Source organism: Callithrix jacchus, chromosome 19, assembly GCF_049354715.1.
Source record: "Callithrix jacchus isolate 240 chromosome 19, calJac240_pri, whole genome shotgun sequence".
NCBI classification, from domain to species: Eukaryota; Metazoa; Chordata; class Mammalia; order Primates; family Cebidae; genus Callithrix; species Callithrix jacchus.
Genome location: NC_133520.1, coordinates 350,050 through 372,934, shown reverse-complemented (window position 1 = coordinate 372,934; position 22,885 = coordinate 350,050). Strand labels below are relative to the sequence as shown.

General features: G+C 40.8%; 1 non-coding gene across 1 annotated transcript; it reads right to left on the bottom strand.

Annotated features, from left to right (window-relative positions):
* Nucleotides 1-260: 260 nt before the first annotated feature.
* Nucleotides 261-722, bottom strand: LOC144580482 (18S ribosomal RNA). Its single transcript, XR_013530044.1, has one exon. It is a non-coding gene; the product is annotated as an 18S ribosomal RNA (ribosomal RNA).
* Nucleotides 723-22,885: the final 22,163 nt, after the last annotated feature.

Below are 22,885 nucleotides of genomic sequence, written 5' to 3'. Positions count from 1 at the left end.
AGAAGGTATAAGGGTTTATCTTTGCTTTTTTGTGCTCTATTGGTTTTGTCCTTTCCCTTGTGGTTGGTACCATGTCTATTGGGCCTAAAATGCAATTTCTATCACCTATACTTTTGTAGTAGGTAAATGATTTAATTGGTGTAGTTAAGTAGTACATTTTTAATAAGGTTTGGGCTAGAGTTATCTCAAAACAATCATCTGTTATGAGATCTTCTGGGTGTAAGCCGGATGCTTTAATTTAAGCTACATTTTGATTCGTCCAAGCGCACTTTTCAGTACACTTACCATGTTACGACTTATTTCCTTTAGATCAGTATGGAGTGGTTTATTGTTAATGTACTTTTATGTGATGTTTGAGGAGGGTGACGGGCGGTGTGTGCGTGCTTATTGGCCTTGTTTCAATCAAGCTCTCTATTCTTGGTTTACTGCTAAATCCACCGTAGGCCCTTAAATTTCATAAGTGTTATTGTGTAGTTTTCTGATTTAGAAAATGTAGCCCATTTCTTCCCACGTCATTGGCTGCACCTTGACCTAACGTTTTTATGGTAACACTTCTGCTTACTTTACAATCATTAAGGAGTTTGCTGAAGACGGCGGTATACAGGCTGATGGCAAGATATGGTGAGGTTTATTGGGGTGTATCAATTATAGAACAGGCTCCTCTAGACGGATGTAAAGCACTTCCAGGTCCGTTGAATTTCAAGCTGTTGCCTGTAGTGTTCTGGCGAATAATTTTGTTAATTAAGTTATTGAATTTTAGGGCTAAGCATAGTGGGGTATCTAATCCCAGTTTGTGTCTTAGCTATAGTGTGTTCAGAATATTAAAGCCACTTTCGTAGAGTATTTCACTATAACTTGGGTTTTCTATGACTTAGTTATAGGTTAGCTTTATTGGGGTAGGTTAAATCTTAAACACTCTTTATGCCGGGCTCTATTAACTCGAGTCAATTGTATGGCCGTGGTGGCTGGCACGAAATTGACCAACTCTGGTTGTCAGTGTAACTTAGTTAAACTTTTTTTCATTGCTAAAACTTAGTCACTGCTGTCTCCTTTGAGTTTGCCTTTTGAAAAAAATAATAATAATAAATAAAATCTCATTCTACTACAAACTCAGAGTTGTGGTTATTTTTATTTTTTTTATTTCACTTGTGTAAGCTGAAATAAGATACAGACTCTAACATTTCTCCTTGAAGTATAAAATTCTAATGAGTCAACAGCATGATGCTTGAGGAAGGAGAGAAAAACAGCCATACGTTCTGGCTGCTGGATAAGACACACAATTCCATCTTTCTCAGAGCACATGTTTATTTTAGTATTAACACAAGGAAAGAGTGAAAATAGCCACCTCAAACTTCTAGAATTAAGAATCTGAAGGTATTTTTATGGGGTATAGCAACAGCCTTAGAAATAGATTTCTTTAAAAACAATAGTTGCAGAGATCATTTCCCGACCCAGGAGGGTGAATACCTTTCTATGATTTTAGAAAAAAAAAATCAACTTCTACTTCACTTGCTGAGGTTTCTTTTAAACAACTATGAGGACATCATAGTTTTCTCTTCCAATTCTGGAATTGCATCAGGTCCATATGGGGAAAAAAGTATACAATAATCAAAATGACAAATGTGAAAAGGACGAGGCCAGGGAAAGCCTATTGACAATGAATGCAGAGAGGGAAAGAAGCTGCATTCTCAGTCTTCTTCTAGGGGCCTGTGACTGAGCCTTTACCTTAGGTGTACATCCTCCCAGAGATTTTGTCTCTTACCTTAAAATTTCCTTTCTTTTTTTCAGCTTGTTTCTTATCTAGAAAAAAAGAATTGTAATGCCACATTATGGCTACACCTGGGCTTTATTCTGTAAACATTTTTGTTATCTATGAAGCAGAATTTCCAGAATTAGTGCAATTCTTTGTCTAATTTCTTTTTTATTTTTTTGAGACACAGTCTTACTGTGTTACCCAGGCTGGAGTGCATTGGTGCAATGTCAGCTCACTGCAGTCTCCACCTTCTGGGTTCAAGTGATTCTCCTGCCTCCGCCTCCAGAGTAGCTGGGACTACAGGCACTCACCATCATGCCCAGCTAATTTTTTTTTTACTTTTAGTACATTTAGTAAATTTTGTATTTTTACTTTCACTAAGTTGATCAGGCTGGTCTTGAACTGACCTCCAGTAATCTGCTCACCTCAGCCTCCCAAAGTGCTGGGATTAAAGGCATGAGCCAATTCTTTTTGAGGAACAAATCACCTGAAAGTCCTCAGACCCTTTTGTCAAGCACATATTGGCCTTTTCTTTCTGGCTGGGGTCTGATAAATCACAGGTGAGCACTATTTTTCTTTGTTACTTGCCACTGAAAATTTCTGCACACTTTATTTCTGATGAAAATAAATCCAAAATGGAGATAGTCATATAAGAAGCCTCTAAAGATGAACTGGGAGGGCATGAAGAGTGGAATTAATCCTCATGCATGCCCAGGTGGAATTCGACCTGTTTGAACTGGGAAAATCCCAGACGTCATGCAAAAGCAGCTGTGTTTGACTTAAATTGTTTATACCAGGCCTGATCCAAACCACCTGAGGAGACGGCTGTGCTCAATTAAGCTGGTGATTTCCTAGCTACGTTCTCAGCTGGCAACCAACCATTGTCCATCATAGACTGCACTAAAATCCTTCACTTGTGTAAACTTGAAGTAAAACTTTATAAGCCCTTCTCTAACCTCACCTGACTGGAACATGATACAACTTCTTACTAGACTTGTGTCTCCCAGATTGCAATTTCTAAAAAACTTTAATTAAAATACTTTTTATTTTGTTTATTTCCCACAGGTTTTGTTTTAGTCTTATAATTTAAAATTTTTTCTCTCAAAAAAGCAGAGTCCATTCTCTTCTCTGGAAAGCATGGCAGATGCAAGACCTTGCAAAAGAGATAACCGAAAATATATACACACATATAAATAGCAAGAATTTAAAACTCAAACTATTAAATATGTCACAAAGGCCTATAAGCAATGGAATAAATAGAATGAATAGCAACATGGATAAAATCAACTGTGAATTGAAATCCTGAAAGTTCCAGTGAAGGTATTGAGAATGCTTTAGAAAAAACTAAAGAGATAAATAGTTTTAAAAATATAGAGCTGGGATCAGTGGTTCTCACTCGTGATACCAACTACTTGGGAGGCTGAGGCCAGAGGATCAATTGAGGCCAGAAGCTTGAGACCAGCCTGAGCAAGACACCTGTCACTAAAAAAAATTTTTAGATTATTTTGGCATTGTGGCAGGTACCTGTAATCTCGACTACTTTGAAGACTGAGGCAGGAGGATTGCATGAGCTCAAGGAACTTGAGATTACAGTGAGCTATAATTGTGCCACTGTACTCCAGCCTGGAGTGATACAAAATCTAGTTACATTAAAATAATGTATAATTATCAAAGAGAAAAATAAAGTTACACAACTTGACAAAAAAATAGAGCAACTGGGGGGGAAGGGGATGAGAGAATAACTTTCTTTTTATTTTCTTAATTTGTCATTATGTAGACTTTTTCACTAAACTGAAAATTTCTTATACTTTGCTGCCCAGTTAACCCCGGGGAATCTTTAATTACTTGGCTTAAAAATAGATACTCACGAGGGGAGGACTCAAGATGACACTGTGAGAACAACCCTGGATTGAAGCTCTCGCTGGATGTGTGCAGACGGTGAGTCAGGGACGCATTTCCAGACGGATATTAGTTGCCCACAGAACGGGGGAATTCCCAGGTATAAAAGAGATGCAGGACGCCAGGCAGAGGTTTTGGCTGGTGTAGCCGGCAGCCGGTGCAGCTGCGGCCCATGCCGGAGCACAGAGGCGCTCCACAACACTCCATACAAAAGTGCACTGTTACGGGTGCCCTGTTGAACCGGCAAACTGAGATCTGAGAAAGCTGAATGTGAGACGGAACGGGACGTGGACAGTAAGCCAGCCCAGGAAATCCCAGGGAAACAGCGTTTGGGGTAGTGCAGTGTGACAAACAAAACAGCGATTCCAAACGCTCCCGGTGAGGAGGTTCCCTCAAAACACAGCTCCGTGGGGGAGGGGCATCCGCCATTACGAGGCGATCAGCCCCTACTGAGGTACACGCCCACTGCTGACACAGCTTGCCATTGCCGAGGCAACCTGATACAACAGAGAGACTCTGCCACAGGGCGTAGCCTGTGGCAGCAGGGCAGAGACTGCAGCAGAAGGGCAGAGCCTGCAGCAACAGGGCGAACCTCACACCAGCAGGGCGGAGCCTCAGCAGGGAAATAGTGACTAGACTGCCTCCTAGCTGGGCAGAACAGCACAGCAAACACTCAAAAATAAAGCCCCAACCCCTTAAGAAAGAGAAGCTGGGAAAAAAAGGGTTTTATTATGAGTTCTGTTGCATCAGAATTAAACATAGCAGCCTAACAGCCCTGAATGAACAATAGAGCTCACAGCTCAGCAATTGAGCTCATAAAAAGTACAGAGTGTCTCCTCAAGCAGCTCCCTCACCCCTCTATATCCAAAAGACTGACATTTGGCAGGCATCATTCTAGGACAAAGATAGCAGAAAAAGAAACTGGTAGCACCCCTCACTGTTCCACAGCTGCTATAGGTGCATCCCAGACAAGCAGGGCCTGGAGTGGACCTCAGCAGTCGTACAGTGAAGGGGCTAGACTGGTAGAAGGAAAACCAAGTAACAGAAAAACTTCATCATCAACAATCTGGGTGTCCATTCAGAGACCCAATCAAAAAGTCAGCAACTACCCAGATGACAGGTGGATAATTACACAAAGATGGAAAGAAACCAGCGCAAAAAGGAGGAAAACACCTGAAACCAGAACACCTCGCCTCCTAGAAAGCACCAAAACTCCTCACCAGCAAGGGAACAAAGCTGGAAGGAGAATGACTGTGATGAAATGACGGAATTAGACTTCAGAAGGTGGATAATGAGAAACTTTTGTGAGCTAAAAGAACATGTTTTAAATCAATGCAAAGAAACTAAGAACCTTGAAAAAAAATATGAAAAAAGATTCGAGGAAATGATAACAAGAATGGATAACTTAGAGAGGAATATGAATGAATTAAAGGAGCTGAAATACACAATATGAGAACTTCGCAAAGCATGCACAAGTTTCAATAGCTGAATTGACCAAGCAGAAGAAAGAATATCAGAAGTCGAAGATCAACTCAATGAAATAAAACAAGAAACCAACATCAGAGAAAGAAGCGCAAAAAGAAATGAACAAAGTCTCCAAGAAATGTGGGAGTATGTGAAGACACCTAACCTACGTTTGATAGGTGTACCAGACGGGGACGAAGAGAACGAATCCCAGCTGGAAAATACTCTTCAGGACATTATCCAGAAAAATTTCCCCCACCTAGCAAGACAGGCAAACACTCAATTACAGGAAAGACAGAGAACACCACAAAGATATTCCGCAAGAAGAGCAACCATAAGGCACATAATCGTCAGATTCAACAAGGTTGAAATGAAGGAGAAAATACTAAGGGCAGCCAGAGAGAAGGTCAGGTCACCCACAAAGGGAAGCCCATCAGACTCACAGCAGATCTCTTGGCAGAAACTCTACAAGCCAGAAGAGAGTGGGGGCCAATAGTCAACATCCTTAAAGAAAAGAATTGTCAACCAAGAATTTCATATCCAGCCAAACTGAGCTTCAGAAGTGAAGGAAAAATAAAATCCTTTGCGAACAAGCAAGTACTCAGAGATTTTGTCACCACCGGGCCTGCTTTACGAGAGCTCCTGAAAGAGGCACTACATATAGAAAAGAATAACCAGTACCAGCCATTCCAAAATCACACTAAACACTAAAGAGCATCAACATAATGAAGAATCTACAACAACTAACGGACAAAACAGCCAGCTAGCATCAAAATGGCAGTAAAAAGTCACACATAACAATATTAACCCTAAATGTAAATGGACTAAATGCACCAATCAAAAGACACAGACTGGCAAATTGGATGAAAATCCAAAACCCATCAGTGTGCTGTATCCAGGAAACCCATCTCACATGCAAGGATACACAAAGGCTCAAAATAAAGGGATGGAGGAAGATTTACCAAGATAATGGAGAGCAAAAAAAAGCAGGAGTTGCAATTCCCATCTCGGGTAAAATAGACTTTAAAGCAACAAAAATCAAAAGAGACGAAGAAGACAATTACATAATGGTAAAAGGATCGATACAACAAGAAGAGCTAACGATCCTAAACATATACGGACCCAAAACAGGAGCACCCAGATACATAAGGCAAGTTCCTAACGACTTACAAAGAGACTTAGACTCCCACACAATAATAGTGGGAGACATTAACACTCCACTGTCAATATTAGACAGATAAACCAGACTGAAAATCAACAAGGATATCCAGAGCTTGAACTAAGACCTAAAGCAAGCAAACCTGATAGACATTTACAGAACTCTCCACCCCAAATCCACAGAATATACATTCTTCTCAGCACCACATCACACCTACTCTAAAATTGACCAAATAATTGGAAGTAAAGCACTGCTCAGCAAATGCAAAACAACTGAAATCATAACAAACAGCCTCTCAGACACTAGAGCAATCAAGTTAGAACTCAGAATTCAGAAACCAACCAAGAACCGCACAGCTTCATGAAAACTGAACAACTGGCTCTTGAATGTTGACTGGATAAACAACGAAATGGAGGCAGAAATAAAGAAGTTCTTCGAAACCAATGAGAACGAAGACACAACATGCCAGAATCTCTGGGACACATTTAAAGCAGTCTCTAGAGGAAAGTATATAGCAATAAGTGCCCATATGAGGAGAATGGAGAGATCCAAAATTGACACCCTATCGTCAAAATTGAAAGAGCTAGAGAAGCAAGATCAAAAAAACTCAGAAACTAGCAGAAGACAAGAAATAACTAAGATCAGAGCTGAACTGAAGGACATTGAGACACGAAAAGCCCTTCAAAAAATCAATAAATCCAAGAGCTGGTTTTTTGAAAAGATCAACAAAATAGACCACTAGCCCGAATGATTAAAAAGAAAAGAGAGAGCAACCAAATAGATGCAATATAAAATGATAAAGGGGAAATCACCACAGATTCCACAAAAATTCAAACCATCATCAGAGAATATTACAAGCAACTCTATGCACATAAACTAGTAAACCTGGAAGAAATGGATAAATTCCTGGACTCATGTGTCCTCCCAAGCCTAAACCAGGAGGAAGCTGAAATTATGAATAGACCAATAACAAGGTCAGAAGTCGAGGCAGCAATTAAGAGCCTACCACACAAAAAAAGCCCAGGTTCAGACGGGTTCACAGCCCAACTCTACCAGACACACAAAGAGAAGCTGGGACCATTTCTTCTGAAACTATTCCAAATAATCCAAAAAGAAGGAATCCTTCCCAAATTATTCTATGACACCAACATCATCCTGATACCAAAACCCGGCAGAGACCCAACAAGAAAAGAAAACTTCAGGCCAATATCCATGATGAACATAGATATAAAATCTTCAATAAAATATTGGCAAGCCGATTGCAACAGCAAATCAAAAAATTTATTCATCATGATCAAGTAGGATTCACCCCGGGGATGCAAGGCTGGTTCAACATATGAAAGTCTATAAACGTAATTCACCACATAAACAGAACCAAAAACAAAAACCACATGATTATCTCAATTGACGCAGAGAAGGCATTTGACAAAATGCAACAGCCCTTTATGCTAAAAACCCTCAATAACCTCGGTATCGATGGAACGTATCTCAAAGCCATAACAGCTATTTATGACAAACCAACAGCCAATATCATACTGAATGGGCAAAAACTGGAAGCATTCCCTTTGAAATCCGGCACTAGACAAGGATGCCCTCTCTCACCACTCCTATTCAATATAGTACTGGAAGTTCTAGCCACAGCAATCAGGCAAGAAAAATAAATAAAGGGTATTCAAATAGGAAAGGTGGAAGCCAAATTGTCTCTATTTGCAGACGACGTGATAGTACACCTAGAAGACCCCATCACCTCAGCCCAAAAACTCCTGAAACTGATAAGCAACTTCAGCAAAGTCTCAGGATATAAAATCAATGTGCAAAAATCAAAAGCCTTCCTCTACACCAATAACAGACTTAAAGAGAGCCAAATCAAGAACGAACTGCCATTCACAATTGCTACAAAAAGAATAAAATACCTTGGAATACAGCTCACAAGGAACATAAAGGACCTCTTCAAGGAAAACTACAAACCACTGCTCAACAAAATCAGAGAGGACACAAACAGATGGAGAAATATTCCATGTTCATGGTTGGGAAGAATTAATATCGTGAAAATGGCTATACTGCCCAAAGTAATTTACAGATTCACCTCTATCCCCATCAAGCTACCATTGACTTTCTTCACAGAACTGGAGAAAACCACCATGAACTTTATTTGGAACCAAAAGAGAGCCCGCAAAGCCAAGTCAATTCTAAGCAAAAAAAAAACACAGCGGGGGGCATCACACTACCGGATTTCAAACTATACTACAAGGCAACAGTAATCAAAGCAGGATGGTACTGGTACCAAAACAGAGATATAGACCAATGGAACAGAACAGAGGCATCAGAGGCAACACAACATATCTACAACCATACAATCTTTGATAAACCTGTCAAAAACAAGCAATGGGGAAAGGATTCCCTGTTCAACAAATAGTGTTGGGAAAACTGGCTAGCCATATGCAGAAAGCAGAAACTGGACCCCTTCCTGACACCTTACACCAAAATTAACTCCAGATGGATTAAAGACTTAAACATAAGACCTGGCACCATAAAAACCCTAGAAGGAAATCTAGGCAAAACCATCCAGGACATAGGAGTAGGCAAGGACTTCATGAACAAAACACCAAAAGCATTGGCAACAAAAGCCAAAATAGACAAATGGGACCTAATCAAACTCCACAGCTTCTGCACGGCAAAAGAAACAGTCTCTAGAGTGAATCGGCAACCAACAGAATGGGAAAAAATTTTTGCAGTTTACCCATCTGACAAAGGACTGATATCCAGAATTTACAAAGAACTCAAACGGATTTACAGGAAAAAACAAACAAGCCCATTCAAAAATGGGCAAAGGATATGAACAGACACTTTACGAAAGAAGACATATATGAGGCCAACAATCATATGAAAAAATGCTCATCGTCACTGGTCATCAGAGAGATGCAAATCAAAACCACATTGAGATACCATCTCACGCCAGTTAGAATGGCGATCATTAAAAAATCTGGAGACAACAGATGCTGGAGTGGATGTGGATAAAAAGGAACACTTTTACACTGTTGGTGGGAGTGTAAATTAGTTCCATCATTGTGGAAGACAGTGTGGCTATTCCTCAAGGCCTTAGAAATAGAAATTCCATTTGACCCAGCAATCCCATTACTGGGTATATATCCAAAGGACTATAAATCGTTCTACTATAAGGACACATGCACACGAATGTTCATTGCAGCACTGTTTACAATAGCAAAGACCTGGAACCAACCCAAATGCCCATTGATGATAGACTGGATTGGGAAAATGTGGCACATATACACCATGGAATATTATGCAGCAATCAGAAATAATGAGTTTGTGTCGTTTGTAGGGACATGGATGAATCTGGAGAACACCATTCTCAGCAAACTGACACAAGAACAGAAAATGAAACACTGCATATTCTCACTCATAGGCGGGAGATGAAAAATGAGAACACATGGACACAGAGAGGGGAGTACTAAACACTGGGGTCTTTTGGGGAGAAAAGGGGAGGGCCAGTGGGAGGGGGAGGTGGAGAGGGATAGCCTGGGGAGAAATGCCAAATGTGGGTGAAGGGGAGAAAGCAAACAAAACACACTGCCATGTGTGTACCTATTCAACTGTATTGCATGCTCTGCTCATGTACCCCAAAACCTAAAATGCAATAAAAAATAAAAATAAAATAGATACTCACATAAGCTTTCCATTTTTTTTCTTTTTTTGCAAATTACAGGAGCTAAATTTTAAATAAATATTTAACCTCTAAATTTCTAAATTGCAATATTTAATGAAATAGAAATTATAAAAAACACTTTGTAAAACATTTAGTGTGTAGCTGCTGGTTTTAAAATACAATTAATCCAATTATGGTAGAGATCCACCCTGTTGTTCACCATCTCTCCATTACATGAATGCTCCTTGTGGTGCTTAAACCTCAGAAAGAAAGAATATAAATGTCTTAACATTGCTTTCAAAGACAATGTTCATAAAATGTAGAGATATGTGACCAGCTCAGAAAACTCTGGAGGTTTCCACAGCAGGCAGAATGGAGCCTGAATACCAGTGTCACAGCTCATGAGAACATTCTGCTTGACTGTCAGGAAACAAGCAACAATTAGTGCAGAGGAGGTGACAAGCCACCAACTGAGATGAGAAAAAAGAGCTGGTAGATTAATTTCCAAATTATAACAGAGAACATACAATAAACAGATCCCATGGCTTTATACATCAAAAGCAATGACAAACAGTGAGGACTGTATTAAATTAAATTGGGAGCGGGTAAATTCTGTCTTATAATCTTGAACCTTTAGTCCCTCTCCACAATTTTATCCCATGACCTGGTAATTATTATCTCCCTTCTGCATGATTTGGGCAGTGGTCAGTTTCTGACCGCAAGAAGCTTCTTTTTCTAATAAGAGTACTTACATCATCTCTTAAAATATTTCCTTTCCTTGCAAACCCTGCCCCAAAGAAGAAATATTTAAAACTTTCCTGATGCTTTTCTTCTACAGGGTTAATGGGCTCAGAGTAATGATAAGAAAAGCCAGTGAGTGTGTGGTGCCAGAAAGTGCCTAAAATGAGGACTTTTGTTCAGACAAGTCTAACACCACTGGCACCTGAACACTCTTCTCTGAAACCTGAGGATAAATTCACTCAACTTGAAGCTACTATGACAGCTGATACCTACACACATGCACCACTTCTGGTTCTGGAGACTGGCCTGCCCAGCCCATCACAAACGCCAGTGACACCAGCGTGTAATGCTTGGGAACCAAATGTTTTTCTTGTCATTGCTACTGCCATCATCCATGCAATAACCACTGCCCAGGGGCTCAATAAGCTGTCCACCCACCTTGCTCACTGCTGGTCCCTGATCAAGTCACATGAAGGTCAACTAATTAGTCTGCCTGGACTTGCTAACACGGCTGCCATCCCCAAAACAGGCATGCTAAGCCCACCACTGCCATTACTGGGGCCCAATGACTGAAACTCTGGTGTCCCTAATCCCAGCAAAACTTTACCATGGCGTGGGAGGACTCAAGATGGCTCTGTGAGAACAACCCAGGATTGGAGCTCTCGTTGAATCCACAAAGAGGTGAGTCGGAGTTGCATTTCCAGACTGATCTTTGTTGCCCACAGAACGGGGAAACTCCCAAGTATAAAAAAGACACGGGACGCCAGGCAGTAAGTCTGCCTGGTGAAGCTGGCAGCCAGGGCGGCGGCGGCGGCTGGCCCTACCCAGCAATCCCCACAGGGGGCGCTTGTCCGGGTGCCCTGTTGAACCGGCAACCTGAGACTTGAGAGGGCTGGACTTGAGACTGAATGAGGCTTGGACAGTAGGCCAGCCCAGGGGAGTGCAGGGACAGAGCGTTCGGGGTACCCAGTGGGACGAACAAAACCGCGATTTCAAACTATCCCGAGCAGACGGTCTGAGACGCTCTGTGGGGGAGGGGCGTCCACCACTACCGAGGCAACCCGCCCCAACTGAGATACACGCCCACTGCTGTCGCAGCCAGCCGTTGCCAAGGCAACCCGTCCCTACTGAGATACACGCCCACTGCTGACACAGCCTGCCGTTGCTGAGGCAACAGGCTAAAACAAAGAGACTCCGCCGCAGGGCGTGGCGGAGACCACAGCAGAGCCTGCAGGAACAGGGAGAATCACACAACAGCAGGGCAGAGACTCGGCAGGCGAACAGTGGCTAGTCTGCCTCCTAGCTGGGCAGGACACCTCAACGGACATCGAAAAATAAAGCCCAAACCCCCCAACACAGAGCATTTGAGAAAAAAAGGGTTTTTTTAATGAGCTCTGTTGCAGAAGAATCAAGCATAGCAGCCTAACAGTCCTGAATGAACAACAGAGCTCACAGCTCAGAAATTGAGCTCCAAAAAAGTACAGACTGTCTCCTCAAGCAGCTCCCTGACCCCTCTATATCCAAAAGACTGACATTTGGCAGGCATCATCCTGGGACAATGATAGCAGAAAAAGAAACGGGTAGCATCCCTCACTGGACCACAGCTGCTAGAGGTGCACCCCAGACAAGCAGGGCCTGGAGTGGACCTCAGCAGTCATACAGCAAACAGGCTAGGCTGGTACAAGGAAAACCAAGTAACAGAAATACTTCATCATCAACAATCTGGGTGTCCACTCAGAGACCCAATCGAAAAGTCAGCAACTACGCAGACGACAAGCGGATAGACCCACAAAGATGGGAAGAAACCAGCGAAAAAAGGAAGAAAACACCCAAAACGAGAACACCTCGCCTCCTAGAAAGGACCAAAACTCCTCACCAGCAAGGGAACAAAGCTGGACGAAGAATGACTGTGACGAAATGACGGAATTAGACTTCAGAAGGTGGATAATGAGAAACTTTTGTGAGCTAAAAGAACATGCATTAAATCAATGCAAAGAAACTAAGGAACTTAAAAAAAGATATGAGGAAATGATAACAAGAATGAATAACTTAGAGAGGAATATGAATGAATTAAAGGAGCTGAAAAACACAATACGAGAACTTCGCGAAGCATGCACAAGTTTCAATAGCCGAATTGACCAAGCAGAAGAAAGAATATCTGAAGTCGAAGACCAACTCAATGAAATTAAACGAGAAACCAAGATTAGAGAAAAAAGTGCAAAAAGGAATGAACAAAGTCTCCAAGAAATGTGGGACTATGTGAAAAGACCTAACCTACGTTTGATAGGCATACCAGAAGGGGACGAAGAGAATGAATCCAAGCTGGAAAACACTCTTCAGGACATCATCCAGGAAAACTTACCCCACCTAGCAAGACAGGCCAACACTCAAATGCAGGAAATACAGAGAACACCACAAAGATATTCTGCAAGAAGAGCAACGCCAAGGCACATAATCGTCAGATTCAACAGGGTTGAAATAAAGGAGAAAATACTAAGGGCAGCCAGAGAGAAAGGTCGAGTTACCCACAAAGGGAAGCCCATCAGACTCACAGAATATCTCTCGGCAGAAACACTACAAGCCAGAAGAGAGTGGGGGCCAATATTCAACATCCTTAAAGAAAAGAACTTTCAACCCAGAATTTCATATCCAGCCAAACTGAGCTTCAGAAGTGAAGGAAAAATAAAATCCTTTGTGAACAAGCAAGTACTCAGAGATTTTGTCACCACCAGGCCTGCTTTACAAGAGCTCCTAAAAGAGGCACTACACATATAAAGGAACAACCAGTACCAGCCATTCCAAAATTCCACTAAATGCTAAAGAGCATCAACATAATGAAGAATCTACAACAACTAACAGGCAAAACAGCCACTTAGCATCAAAATGGCAGTAAAAATTCACACATAACAATATTAACCCTAAATGTAAATGGACTAAATGCACCAATCAAAAGACACAGACTGGCAAATTGAATAAAAATCCAAAACCCATCAGTGTGCTGTATCCAGGAAACCCATCTCACATGCAAGGATACACAAAGGCTCAAAATAAAGGGATGGAGGAAGATTTACCAAGCAAATGGAGAGCAAAAAAACCAGGAGTTGCAATTCCCATCTCTGATAAAATAGACTTTAAAGCAACAAAGATCAAAAGAGATAAAGAAGGCCATTACATAATGGTAAAAGGATTGATAAAACAAGAAGAGCTAACGATTCTAAACATATATGGACCCAATGCAGGAGAACTCAGATACATACGGCAAGTTCTTAATGACTTACAAAAAGACTTAGACTCACACACAATAATAGTGGGAGACTTTAACACTCCACTGTCAATATTAGACAGATCAAACCGACAGAAAATCAACAAGGATATCCAGGGCTTGAACTCAGACCTGGAGCAAGCAAACCTGATAGACATTTACAGAACTCTCCACCCCAAATCCACAGGTTATGCATTCTTCTCAGCACCACATCACATCTACTCTAAAATTGACCACATAATTGGAAGTAAAACACTGCTCAGCAAATGCAAAACAACTGAAATCATAACAAACAGCCTCTCAGACCATAGTGCAATCAAGTTAGAACTCAGAATTCAGAAACCAACCCACAACCGCACAGCTTCATGGAAGCTGAACAACTGGCTCTTGAATGTTGACTGGATAGACAATGAAATGAAGTCAGAAATGAAGAAGTTCTTCGAAACCAATGAGAACGAAGACACAACATGCCAGAATCTCTGGGACACATTTAAAGCAGTCTCTAGAGGAAAGTATATAGCAATAAGTGCCCATATGAGGAGAATGGAGAGATCCAAAATTGACACCCTATTGTCAAAATTGAAAGAGCTAGAGGAGCAAGATCCAAAAAACTCAAAACACAGCAGAAGACAAGAAATAACTAAGATCAGAGCTGAACTGAAGGAGACTGAGACACGAAAAACCCTTCAAAAAATCAATAAATCCAAGAGCTGGTTTTTTTGAAAAGATCAACAAAATAGACAGACCACTAGCCAGATTGATTAAAAAGAAAAGAGAACAACCAAATAGATGCAATAAAAATTGATAAAGGGGAAATCACCACAGATTCCACAGAAATTCAAACCATCATCAGAGAATATTACGAGCAACTCTATGCACATAAACTAGTAAACCTGGATAAATTCCTGGACTCCTGCATCCTCCCAAGCCTAAACCAGGAGGAAGCTGAACCTATGAATAGACCAATAACAAGGTCAGAAGTCGAGGCAGCAATTAGGAGCCTACCACACAAAAAAAGCCCAGGTCCAGACGGGTTCACAGCCCAGTTCTACCAGATACACAAAGAGGAGATGGTACCATTTCTTCTAAAACTATTTCAAACAATCCAAAAAGAGGGAATACTTCCCAAATCATTTTGTGAGACCAACATCATTCTGATACCAAAACCCGGCAGAGACCCAACAAGAAAAGAAAACTTCAGGCCAATATCCATGATGAACATAGATGCAAAAATCTTCAATAAAATATTGGCAAGCCGAATGCAACAGCAAATCAAAAAACTTATTCACCATGATCAGGTAGGATTCATACCGGGGATGCAAGGCTGGTTCAAGATACGCAAGTCTATAAACATAATTCACCACATAAACAGAACCAAAAACAAAAACCACAGGATTATCTCAATTGACGCAGAGAAGGCATTTGACAAAATTCAACAGCCCTTTATGCTAAAAACCCTCAATAAAGTTGGTATTGATGGAACGTATCTCAAAGTAATAAAAGCTATTTATGACAAACCAACAGCCAATATCCTACTGAATGGGCAAAAACTGGAAGCATTCCCTTTGAAATCTGGCACTAGACAAGGATGCCCTCTTTCACCACTCCTATTCAATATACTTCTGGAAGTTCTAGCCAGAGCAATCAGGCAAGAAAAAGAAATAAAGGGTATCCAAATAGGAAAGGAGAAGCCAAATTGTCTCTATTTGCAGACGACATGATACTATACCTAGAAGACCCCATCACCTCAGCCCAAAAACTCCTGAAACTGATAAGCAACTTCAGCAAAGTCTCAGGATATAAAATCAATGTGCAAAAATCACAAGCATTCGTCTACACCAATAACAGACTTAAAGAAATCCAAATCAAGAACGAACTGCCATTCACAATTGCTACAAAAAGAATAAAATACCTTGGAATACAACTCACAAGGAACGTAAGGGACCTCTTCAAGGAGAACTACAAACCACTGCTCAACGAAATCAGAGAGGACACAAACAGATGGAGAAACATTCCATGTTCATGGTTAGGAAGAATTAACATCGTGAAAATGGCTATACTGCCCAAAGTAATTTACAGAATCAACCCTATCCCCATCAAGCTACCATTGACTTTCTTCACAGAACTGGAAAAAGCCACCATGAACTTCATATGGAACCAAAAGAGAGCCCGCATAGCCAAGTCAATTCTAAGCAAAAAGAACACAGCGGGGGGCATCACACTACCGGATTTCAAACTATACTACCAGGCTATAGTAATCAATACAGCATGGTACTGGTACCAAAACAGAGATATAGACCAATGGAACAAAACAGAGGCACCGGAGGCAACACAACATATCTATAACTATACAATCTTTGATAAACCTGACAAAAACAAGCAATGGGGAAAGGATTCCCTGTTTAACAAATGGTGTCAGGAAAACTGGCTAGCCATGTGCAGAATGCAGAAACTGGACCCCTTCCTGACACCTTACACCAAAATTAACTCCAGATGGATTAAAGACTTAAACATAAGACCTGGCACCATAAAAACCCTAGAAGGAAATCTAGGCAAAACTATCCAGGACATAGGAGTAGGCAAGGACTTCATGACCAAAACACCAAAAGCATTGGCAACAAAAGCTAAAATAGACAAATGGGACCTAATCAAACTCCACAGCTTCTGCACGGCAAAAGAAACAGTCACTAGAGTGGATCGGCAACCAACAGAATGGGAAAAAATTTTTGCAGTCTACCCATCTGACAAAGGGCTGATATCCAGAATTTACAAAGAACTCAAACGGATTTACAGGAAAAAACAAACAAGCCCATTCAAAAATGGGCAAAGGATATGAACAGACACTTTACGAAAGAAGACATATATGAGGCCAACAATCATATGAAAAAATGCTCATCGTCACTGGTCATTAGACAGATGCAAATCAAAACCACATTGAGATACCATCTCACGCCAGTTAGAATGGCGATCATTAAAAAATCTGGAGACAACAGATGCTGGAGAGGATGTGGAGAAAAAGGAACACTTTTACACTGTTGGTGGGAGTGTAAATTAGTTCAACCATTGTGGAAGACAGTGTGGCGATTCCTCAAGGCCTTAGAAATAGAAATTCCATTTGACCCAGCAATCCCATTACTGGGTATATATCCAAAAGACTATAAATCGTTCTACTATAAGGACACATGTACACGAATGTTCATTGCAGCACTGTTTACAATAGCAAAGACCTGGAATCAACCCAAATGCCCATTGATAATAGACTGGATTGGGAAAATGTGGCACATATACACCATGGAATATTATGCAGCAATCAGAAATGATGAGTTTGTGTCATTTGTAGGGACATGGATGAATCTGGAGAACGTCATACTCAGCAAACTGACACAAGAACAGAAAATGAAACACCGCATATTCTCACTCATAGGCGGGAGATGAAAAATGAGAGCACATGGACACCGAGAGGGGAGTACTAAACACTGGGGTCGATTGAGGGGAAAAGGGGAGGGCCAGTGGGAGGGGGAGGTGGAGAGGGATAGCCTGGGGAGAAATGCCAAATGTGGGTGAAGGGGAGAAGGAGAGAAAAGCACACTGCCATGTGTGTTCCTACGCAACTGTCTTGCATGTTCTGCTCATGTACCCCAAAACCTAAAATCCAATAAAAAATTTAAGAAAAATAAAAACTTTACCATGGCCTCCGCTAGCAATACCCCAAGCCACTGAGGAAGTTACAGACACCACTGATACTTTTTCAGCCAAATAATTTACATAAAGGCAGGCCAGATGTAGTGGCTCACACCTGTAATCCCAGCACTTTTGAGGGCCAGTGTGAGTGGCTTGCTTGAGCTTAGGAGTTCAAGTCCAGCCTGGGGAAAATGGTGAAACCCTGCCTCTACTAGAAACACAGAAATTAGCCAGCCGTGGTGGTGAAAGCCTGTAATCTCAGATACCTGGGAAGCTGATGCACAAGAGCTGCTTGAACCCAGAGGTGGAGGCTACAGTGAGCTGAGGTAGCACCAGAGCACTTCGGCCTGGGAGACAGAGTGAGACTTTGACTAAAGATAGATAGATGATGATAGATGATAGATAGATAGATAGATAGATAGATAGATAGATAGATAGATCAGTCGATAGATAGATAGATAAATGATAGATAGATAATAGATAGATAGATAATAGATAGATAGATAATAGATAGATAGATAGATAGATAGATAGATAGATAGATAGATAGATAGATAGATAGATAGATAGATGATAGATAGATATTGGAATTTTTGGTGTTCCAAAAGACAAAGAGAAAACAATTGATGAAGTTTCTATCACAGAATAGGAAGAAGATGATAGAATCTTATGACAGGATAGGAGCAAGATTATGGCATAGAAAACCATCAATTTTCCTCCCACCAAAACAACCCACAAGTTAACAACTGTCTACAAGTAAAAAACACCTTTGTAAGGACCAAAAAGCAGAATACCAACTCAGCCACAGCATGATAGGCTAACAGTCAGAGTCACGAGGCCTCCATTTCAGGCTCTAGCTCCCAGATAAAATCTCTAGACACATATTGGGCCAGAAGCAAACCCACTGCCTTAAAGAAAAAATCCAGTCCTGGCAGCATCTATCACCTGCTAACTGAAGAACACTTGAGACCAGAGTAACCAGCAGTGTTATCCAGGTTCTACACTGAGCTCCTTCAGGGAGGCTTTGAGACTTTGTGGCTTTAGGTAGTGCACCAAAAAGGCTCTTGAAGTTTACAATTTCAGGAATTGACACTTGGATGGCATTTGTGTATTTGCCATAAGCCAAAGGGGAGCTCATTGCCATAAAAGGTGAGTCCCAGGCCAGGCAACATTTACCAAGAGCTGATTTAAAAGACCATGGGTTTTAAGGGAATATCAGCTGTAGTCTGTCAAAGCTCATCATGGCCAGGGCTGGTGGTGGCTATGAGATCAGTCTCCACTGCCTTTGGAAAGGGGAGGAAAGAGTGAAAAGATCTGCATCTTGCAATTTGAGTGTAATTTCAGCTGCAGCACAATAGAACACCAGGTAGTCTTGAATTCTGGACTTGAACTTCTTCATGGCACTTCAGGACGTGCCTGGATCCTGGGGGACATCATTGATCTGAAGGGAAAATCACAGGCCTGGCTGTTTTTGCCACCTGCTAATTGTAAAGCCCCAAGGCTTTGGACAAACATAGGCAGTAGCCAAAGAGTAATTAACACAGGTTTGGGGTGAGACCCACTGCTATGCTGGCTTCAGGTCTGATCCAGTGCAGTTATAGTGGTGATGGACACAGAAGTGCTTTTGTCACTGCACCCCCAGCTCTAGGTGGCTCAGAACATAGAGAGGGAATTTGTGTGTATGGTAAAAAGTAAGTGAAGACTACAAGAGCCTGTGAGCGTAATACATAGACATCTCCCAGATATTGTCAGGGTAATACCATCAAAATAATAAGACCATCAAGTCAATACCTCACCAGGCTGAAAGAACCACATAATTACTGCACTTTGGGTACTCCCTAAAGCAGATATGATTTAGACCACAACACCCAAGTCTTGTCAAATATTTGTAAAGCCTTCCATAGAGGGTCAACTACAAATAAGCACAGACAGCAAAGACTACAATAAGTGCCTAACTCTTCAATTCCCAGACATCAAAGAACCTTTACTAGCACAAATACAATTCGGGAAAACATGACCTCACCAAATCAACTAAATAAGGCACCGAAGTCCAATCCTGGAGAAACAGAGATACATGAATTTTAATACAAAAAATTCCAAATAGTTGTGGTGATAAAACTTAAATAAATTCAAGATAACACAAAGATGGAATTTGTAATTCTGTCAGATAAATTTAAGGAACAGATTTAAATAATTAAGAAGAATCAAACAGAAATCCTGGAGCTAAGAAATTTAATTGACACTAAAGAATGCATCAGAATTCTTTAGTAGCAGAACTGATCAAACAGAAAAAGAATCTGTGACCTTCAGACAGGCTGCTTGAAAATACACAGTCAGAGAACACACACACACAAATAAAATACAACAAAGCATGCCTATAGAATTAATAAATATTCTCAAAAGGACAAGCTAAGAGTTTTTTGCCTTAAAAAGAAAGTAGAGTAAATGATAGTGGTAGAAACCTTATTCAAACAGATAATAACAGAGAGCTTGACAAAACTAGAAAAAATAAATAAATATTCAAGTCTAAGAAAGTTAAAGAACAGATTATAGAGAATTTAACTCAAAGAAGACTACCTCAATGTATTGAATTATCAAACTCCAAAACATGAAAGATAAAGAAAAGATTCTAAAAGCCACAAGAAAAATAAACAACATATAAAGGTGCTCCAGTATTTTTGGCAGCAGAAATTTCAGTGGAAATATTAAAGGCCAGGAGATAATGAAATGATATATTTCAAGTGCTAAAGAAAAAGAATGTTTTACCCTAGAATAGTATAACAGTGAAAATATTCTTCAAACATGAAAGAGAAATAAAGACTTTTCCAGACAAACAAAAACTGAGGGATTTTATCAATACCAGACCTGTCACACAACAAATATTGTATTTCAATCAGAAAGAAAAGGACATTAATGAGCAATACATAATCACCTGAAAGTATAAAACTCACTGTCACTAGTAAGTACACAAAAAACAGAATTTTATAGTGCTGTAACTGTGGTATATAAACTACTCTTATCATAAGTAGATGAAGTAAACAATGAGCAAATCAAAACTAATAACTACAACAACTTTTCAAGCATAAGTACAATAAGATATAAATAGAAACAACAAAATATTAAGGGGAAATTACAGTTTTTAAGTTAGAGTTTTTAATTAATAGTTTTCTTCTTATTTGTTTGTTCATGCACATAGTATTAAGTTGTTACCAGGTTAAAAACTAGGTTATAAAATAGTATTCCCAAGTCTCATGGCAACCTCATATCAGAAAACCTACAATGGACACACAAAAGATAAAAAGCTAGAAACTAAATTATATCACTGGAGAAAATCACCTTGACTAGTAGAAGACAAGAAGAAAACAAAGACCAGAAAACAAATTACAATATGGCAAGAGTAATTCCTTACTTATTAATAATAACATTATATGTAAATGAACTAAACCCACCAATCAAAAAACAGAAAGTAAATAAAATGGATACAAAAAGAAGACTCATTGATCTGTTGCCTACAAGAAACACACTTTATCTATAAAGACACACATAGGCTAAAAATAAAAATGCAGAACAAGATACTTCATGCCAATGGAAACCAAAGAAGAGCAGAAGTCACTATACTTATACCAAACAAAATAGATTTCAAGATTTAAAAATCACTATAAATGATAAAGGGGACTTCTGCAAAGATGGCTGAGTATGAACAACTCTAAAGTGCAGATTCCAGTGAGAGCAATGCAGAAGGTGAGTGATCTCCTAATTTCCAACCAAAGTACAAGGTTCATCTCAATGGGACTGGTTGGAGAGTTTATGTAGCCCAAAGAAGGTAAACCAAGGCAGGATGGGGCGCTGCCTCACCCAGGAAGTGCAATGTGCTGGAGGATAACCCTCCTACACAATGGAGGCCATCAGGTACTTTCCCATCCACTCTGGTACTCCAGTTCAGATATTGCACTTCTCCCATGGTCTTTACAGTCTACACACCAGGAGATTCCTGCTGGGCCTACAAGGACTGAGAGTTTCCAGCACAACTCTGGGTGGCCATTTCTGCCAGTGCCTCGGGTTTCCCAAACAAATCTGGGAGGCTGTTTTAACTGGCATCTGAAATGCCTGTGAGTCAGAGCCACTCATTCCCCTGGAAAAAAAGGTGGGGGTGAAGACAGGGAGCCAAGAGATCTGGCTCTGTGGGTACCAACCCACAAAGACCAGCAAACTGAAACCCACTGGACTGAGAGTTTCACAGCTAGCACAACAGTGTGAGCTCCACCCAGTATGGTGGAGCTCAGTGAGGGGAAGGGCATCCATGATCACTGAGACAGTCTGGCCATTACCAAGGCAGTTTGCCATTACCAAGGAAGTCCCCCACTACCAAGGTAGTTCTAACTTTGCCTGTGTAAACCAAATTGCAAAGCAGTTTACACAGCAGCTGGGCAGAGGCCACAGAAGCTCAGCATTGCCTCTGCTGGCAGACTGTGACTAGATTCCTTCCTTGGTGGGCAGAGCATCTCTGAAAAAAGGCAGCAGCACTAGGGGCTTATAAATAAAGCCCTATCATCCTGAGACAGAGCATCTGGGAAAAGCGGCAGTTGTGAGTTCTGCTACAGCATACTTAAACGTCCCTGCCCAGCAGCTCTGAAGGGAGCAATGGAGCTCCCAGCACAGCACTTGAGCTGTGAAAAGAGACACACTGCCTCTTCAAGCAGCTCCTTGCACCCCACATATCAAAAGAGACACCTCATACAAGAGAGCCCTGGCTGACATCTGGCGGGTATCCTTCTGGGAAGAAGATACCAGAAGAGGGAACAAGCAGCAATCCTTCTTGTTCTGCAGACACCCCCTTCCCATGTGATTCCCAGGTAAGCAGGATCTGGAGTGGACCTCCAGTGGTCCTGCAGCAGAGGGGCCTGAGTGTTAGAAAGAAAATTAGAAAAAGAATAAAATAATTTCAACATCAACAGAAAATACATCCACTCAGAGACCACATCTGAAACTCACCAACTTCAAATATTGTAGATAAATCCACGAATATGGGAAGAAACGAGTCCAAAAAAAATGAAATCACCAGAAAGAACTCTCCTCCTCCAAGGGATTACAACTCCTCACCAAAGAGGAAACAAAATTGAATGGAGAATGAGTTTGATAAATTGACACAAGTAGGTTTCAGAAGGTGGATAACAACAAACTTCTCTAAGCTAAAGGTACATATTCTAACCCAATGTAAAGAACCTAAGAACCCTGAAAAAGATTAGATGAAATGCTAAC